The following is a 7,163-nucleotide window of genomic DNA, read 5'->3' as shown; positions in this document are numbered from 1 at the left end:
TCAGATTTATAAGAGCTCCTTACATATTAATCCTTTGTTAATTATATGTGTTACAAATACTTTTTCCACGTTATGGATTGCACTTTTCTTCTGAGACTGGTTCTAGTTGTGTAGTTCAAGGTGCTCCCCAACTCACAATCTTCCCGTCTCAACCTCCAAAGTGTTGGGATTACAGATGTATGCCACCATCCCCAACAGCTCTAATTCTTTTTTATGGGGTTTTTGCATAGCTGACTTTATTAAGGTTTTCCTTTCTGATAGGTATTTCTTACATGTTTTGTTAGGATAGCCTTTCTTACTGCTTGATTATCTTCCTATAAAATATTCTTTTAAAGTTTACCTTAAATATTTAAAGACTTATTTTTTTCTGTGTGTAATATTTAGCAATGGTTTCTCCTCTTCTTTCTTGAAATTTCATCTTCTCATGTAACTATAAATATGATCCTTGTCACTAAATCTAAAAGCCTATATTTATGGTATATCCTACACTTCTTAGCTGAGACTCTTAAATCTAGCTGTCCTTTGAATTTCTTCATTTGAATATCTTGAAAATATTTACTACCTCATTTTTTTGTCATTATTTTCCATTTAGATTACATTATCATATAAGCCAAAATACATAGTGGAATCTTTGATTCTTTTTCCCTTTCCTCCTCCATCCAAATAGACATCATGTCCAGGTTATTACACTCCTGAAATGCATTTCAAACCCATTCATCCCCTTCTCTCTACCTCCACAATCACTTCTCAGAATTCCACCTACTTTGCTATAATAGTTTTCTATTTTCCTGCATTCTTTCTGTTCTTTTTCTCTAGTGAATCTTTCACAATACCACAAAATTTTCTTTCTAAGATACAGTCAACATCTCTTTTCTGCTCTTACGGCTTTTCATTGCCTTCATTATAACAAAAAGTTTAGATCTTTCACATGACTTTTGCCATTAACCTGCAAGAATCACATGTTTTAGCCACACCAGGCTACTTATTGTTTCCCAAAGAAGCTGTGTACATTCATTGTGCCTTTTTATTGTGTGGTTCCCTCTTCTTGAGACAGTCTTCCTTCCACCTCTTTCCACAGGGAAAATCCTATTCCTTCCACCACCATTCCCAGACAGAATTAATCCTTCCTGCCTCTGGGCTTCCCATAGCACTTTGTTCATACCTTTATTGCAGTATTTATCATATTGCTTTAGTTACTAGTTTATGTATGTCTTATGCTAGATCAAGAGATATTTGAAGACAAAGAGTATGTTTTTTAATCTTTCTATTAGCACTTAGAAAGGACCCATATATAACAGTACTTTAAAAATACTTGAATTCATTGTAAGAACTGTGCTAAATATAGAAAAAGAAAATGGAAATGTATGCATTAAAATGTTGTTAACAGGGCAAAATGTTGACGAAAGAATAGTGATACTTACTAAACTATTTTAGAAAACACTCATATCTATGATTTATTCTGAAGTCCATTAAAACTTATATTTTGCTGTAACATAATCACAGCTTAATTGGTTATCGGGCCTGTTTTATGTGGATGGGTTCTAGCTGAAAAGATTAATGCATTACTTCTCTGGCTTAATGCTAACTGAAAGGGCAGAAATAACCTTAAAGGAACAAATAAAGTTGAAGTCTCCTTATTTTTAAAAGGTTGACTTATTTCAAACAGACAGAATACAGTGCTAGATAAAATTCAGAGAAATTTGTATCTTCCTCAGAGAACACATTAATGAGCATACTATCCTGTTATAGATTTTATAATGCTGATTAATATATTTGTTTTGATAGATCTTGTTCATTTTAGTCTGGAAAGTGTTGGTAAATCAGGAACCACTAAGGTTTAATCAGAATAGTGATAAATTAACAGTTTCTCCATGTGCTAATTTTGCAGTCTCATAAAAAATAAAACCTCTGGTGACGGGAGTCTAAATATTTATTTAAAGCTCACACAACACACACACAGCACAATTACATTGTAGCTAGGCAATTTATAGTTCATTTGGAGGAGGCGGGGTTAGTGTTCAATAACAGTATAGTTCTCTTTTTTGTTTTAAAATAACTGGTGTATTATATACATAAGTGTACTTTAAATATAAAATGTTAAGAGAGGAAATTGATTTTTTTTTGAGACAGGGTCTTGCTATGTAGTTGAGACTGGCCTTGAACTCACTATGTTGCCCAGACTGACCTTGAACTTGTGGCTATCTTCTTGTCTCAGCCTCCTGAGTGCTGAGATTATAGGCAGGTACCACCAGGCCTGGTTTGATTTTTTATTAAAATACATTTCATACTGAATTCTAATTGAAATAAATTTTTAAAGAAGCTTAAAAATGTTTGTCTCCTATGTTTCCAGATAAGTTATCTTCTGATTGTAAATTTTGAAATAAATCAGTCCCTAATCATAAAAGCTCAAAAACCTGTAATAATAAATGTATTTATTTTTAGTCCCTTGAAAATACACTGCAATGAAAATTAAGCAGTGGAAAAAGACAAACTGTAAGAACAAAGAGAACATGAGAGGAGCTATCAATAGAATTTTGGAAGCTGGAATATTCATCAGTGGGTGGTAACTTACTTAGTAAAGAAAGCCGAACACTATCCTGAACAGCTGCTTTCTGTTAGCCACACCATACCTGACTGGCCAGGATAAGGAATGGAGATATTGGTGGTTCTCAGGCAAGTGGTCAGCATGAATTCACTAGGGGCTAGAGTTCTGTCTTAGGATAGACTTACTGCAGTAAGATAGTAAGTAAGATGGACTTAGATGTATCTAAATTTTTGGCTTTTGAGCCTGAGCATATCTGAATGACATTGATGAGTGAGCATAGATTACAAATTGTGTTTGATTACGGGAGTAGGATGTTTGAGGAAGAATTTAAGTAGCTCTGTTAACTCAGCAAGAGTAACTATGGAAATATAAAATCTGGAGTTGTCTTTTTGTTGTTTTTTTTGTGGGGCTGAGGATCAAGCCCGGAGCTGTGTACATGCTAGGCAAGTACATCACTGAACTGTTTCCTTGGCCTGGAGCTGTACCATCCAATATGCTAGTTACTAGCCATATGTGGTTTTTCTTTTTTTAAAAGAATTTTTTCTTTTTTTTTTTAATGCTGGGTGTTCAACCTAAACCTTCATGCATACGAAACATGCTCACTACCATTGAGCTGCACCCTACCCCAAATACGTGGCTTTTGAATATTTGAAATACGGTTACTCTGAACTGAGATGCATTTAACTAATTATTGACATGAAATGGAAATATAAAACTCATCCTAGATTTCAGAAACTTAGTATAAAAATTGAATTTTGAAAACATGTGACAATATACTTATTATATTTCTATTAATTGGTTGTTGAAATAATACGGATATATTAGGTTAAACCAAATATATTTTAATCAGTTTTCTACTTTTCTAGTATAAAGTCCAGAATTTTTAAAGTTATATATGTAGCTCCTACAATTGTCTCTAATTTAGCTCTGAATAGAGGCATCAATCCCTAAGGATGGCTGACTGATTCCTTGGTCTGTTTTCTTACAGGAGCTGTTTAGAAAAAAGGAATTTTAAATGGAGACCTAGTCCATTCCCTGCAGTACCTCTGGATAGCAGCTAACACACCTTTGGCAAACTACAAAATAGTATTGTGATTTTCAAGTCTGTCAATGGAATAAAAAGGAATTGTCAGTTGTCAATAGACCTCTTGCTAAAATTTGTAAATTTCAGAAAATTTATCCATCCATTATAACTATTAATATAATGGACCCCTGAATCCATGTAACATTCTTTTGGCACCTGATTACTGAATACAAAAGAGAAAACTATGCAGATGAATCCAATGAAAGTATCATAGAGTCATAGTTTTCAACCTGTTCTTGGGTTCCTAACCTTTCTAGCAATCTTTCTCTGTTTTGCTAGTCACCTTTAGAGAAAGTATTGATAGTAGCCATTTAAAACTTTTACTCTTCCCAAACCTTCTATCCTTTTTTTTTTTTGTCTTTTGAGACAGGGTGTTGCTATGCAGTTGAGGCTGAACTTGAGCTCACTTTGTAGCCTAGGTTGGTCTCGAACTCACAATGATCCTCCTGCCTCAGCCTCCCAAGTGCTGGGATTACAAGTGTGTGTCACCACACCCAGCTAAACCTTCTATCCTTATTCTCAGCAGATAGTCTTCCTTTCTCTTTCAGTGATAAAATACTGTAGAAGCGCCTGCCTGGCAAGTGCAACGTCATGAGTTCGGTTCCCGGTACCGGAGAAAAACCAAAAAAAAAAAAAAAAAAAACTGTAGAAGGCATCAGAGAAGAATGCCCTTGACTTTTAATTACCATACCTATAATGTTAGCTTTACCCACAGTATTCCTTTACTTTTGTCCAATACTTCGCATGGTGATTGTCTTGTCCTGTCTTCAGCTAATCTGTTTTTCTGTGTCTATGTTCTGAATCTTATCTGCTACATCCTCAGAGGCCTTTTTTTGGGGGGCTTCTTTGGTTTTCTTCTTCTATACTGACTTCACCCAACAATAATGAAATATGCACTTACCTTTGTCATCTTAAAAAAAATTCAGTTTTGGCCCCTTGATTAGTATGTCTTTATCTTTTTTTATACAAAAATTATTTTTATTGGTACATTTTAGATATACATAATGATAACATGCATCATAGGGAATTTGTATCAGTATAGGGTATATCTTGCTTTTTTTTCCCCTATTTTTCTCCCCTCCTTATTTACAAAAACTTTGTTTCCTTTGTTTTCCCTTCTCTGATCTTTTTTTAAAAATGTCTTCATCTTTTAGTAGCTGAGTTTTTTTTTATTTAGTACTGAGTATTGGAACAGGACTTCGCTACCAATGAACTACAAATTCAGCCTTTTTAAACATTTAAAAATTTTGTGACATAAAGCTGGGCTTGAACTTATGATCCTCCTGCCTTAGCCTCCTGAGTAGCTGGAATACTGATTGCTATGTGACCAGCTCAGTAGTTAAGCTTCTTTAAACATTTATTTATTCATTCATTCACTCACTTATTTGCAGTGCTGGGGTTTCAACCCAGGGCTTCAAGCATGCTAAGAAACACTCTCCCATTGAGCTATATTCCCAGTCCAATAGTTGAGCCTCTTGAAGAAATTATCTACTCATTGTTTCCATGCCATCACCTTTATTTCTTAATTTACTGCGGTACTACTTCCATCATTGACATTGCTTTTGCCAAGTCACTAATAACTTAGATGTCTATGTTCCAACAGTACAATGTGTAGTCTTAATCATATTTAACCTTTCTATAGTAATTTTGATACTAGGAGTCATTTTGTTTTCTATGAAAGACATTTTCTCTTTCATTAAAATATGGTACTCTAGTCTTTTGATATTTATTTTTAGTCTCCTTTTGACTGCTTCTTGTCTGCTTACCCATTAAATATTGGTGTTTCTCAAGACTCCTGCCAAGGGTTATCTTCATACTTTACATACTCTCCATGGGTAAATTCATTACTAAAAGCTGTTGGGATGACAACATGGCTGAATAGAGGAGCCTCATTCAGAGTTACTCACAGTTACTCAACTAAAACACAGGTAATGGGAAGAAAGGGGAGAGACATATACCCTGAAACTAAAAGCTCTTAATTTTATTTATCTGTTCATATTTGAAATACAAACACAAAATGTCACTATCATAATTCTGTTAGTCTATTCCAGTAACTGTCTAATGATTGCCTCTTTCCCAGTTTTGTTTCTATAAATTTGGAGGTAGCTAATTTCTGTAGTAGCTAATTTCTGAGATGGCCCCCAATGAACCATATCTCTCAGCATTAATACCTCTGTCTAGTCTCCTCCCACACTGGATCTGAGCTGACCCTGTCATTCACTTTAAGAATTGAAATGTGGCAGAAGTGATACTGTGCTAGCCCCAGGCCTTAAAAATGCTTGACAGCTTCAACTTTTGCACCTAAAATGCCTCATAAATACAGCTACTTTCACGGAGGACTACTTTGAAAGAAAGCACCTGAAACTAAATGGGGAAATAAAAGGCCCTAGCATCTCAGCACCTGAGTCCAGACTTGTAGGTAGTCCTGACAAGCTGCTACAACCTCTTAAGAGAGCCATCTTAGATGTGCTATACCCAAATCCTCCCCACCCACCGTGATTTCAGTCCCAGGCAGCATCACATGCAGCTATTAAGACATAGAAGGGAGCCCAGTCAGTCCACATGCTAATGAGAGTTAATAAAATAGTGCTTGCTTTAAACTACTAAACTTTGTGATGTTTGTTATACAATAATAAAACCCAAAAAAATCCCCTCTCTTTTTTCCTTACTACTCCAGTCTCATGTCTGGCAGTATATCCTTGAAAATTTAAATTCTACCTTTACTAAGTTGCATGAAGTTCCCTGAACACACTGTGTTTTTTTCTTCTATACTTTTTGCTCCTACTATTAGAAATAATTTTTTAAAACTTATATTCACCCCACTGGCCCCCACCAAATTCTTACTCAACTTTTAGGTATTTGTGTAGACATTACTAAAATTCTGGATTAATGAGAATTCTCATTAAATACAATTGCATTGCTTCTGTACACCAGTAGTAGCAAATATATTTATTGGCAAAATAATAGTTAATGTAGAGTTGAGCATTGTGTTCTTTTTCATAAGGTACTTACTCTCTTTAAGCTTCAGTTTTTTCATCTGTAAAATGAAAGTAATAATGTTAGTTACCTCATAAGTTTGTTGGAAGCATTACAAATACTTAAAATTTGCTATTATTCATATTATTATTAGTATATTATTACATGTGTCTCTTTATCACTTTATCCCTAGAATCTTGCAAAGTGCCTGCCATTTAAGTGCTAATTAATATATAAAATGTTAGTGATTGACTGGATATTTTTTTTTTTGTACCAGGAATTGAACTCAGGACCTTGCCCTTGCCAGGCAGATGCTGTGTTGCTGAGCTATCTCCCCAGCCCATGACTGGATGAATGAATTTAGATTATTTGGATTTTATATTGGTCCAAATAAAAACCTAATTTTAAGCCTAATTTTTTATTTTTTAAAATCACATAGCATACACATTTCTCTTTTTAACCATTTTAAGTGTAGAATCCAGTGGTTTTAATTATATCCACAATGTTGTATAACCATCTAGAAATTTCTAAAGTTTTTTATTACTCCATCAGAACCTC

This window comes from Chinchilla lanigera, unplaced genomic scaffold (genome assembly GCF_000276665.1).
Source record: "Chinchilla lanigera isolate Chin_1 unplaced genomic scaffold, ChiLan1.0 scaffold00023, whole genome shotgun sequence".
Lineage (NCBI taxonomy): Eukaryota > Metazoa > Chordata > Mammalia > Rodentia > Chinchillidae > Chinchilla > Chinchilla lanigera.
This window is presented reverse-complemented; position numbering follows the sequence as displayed.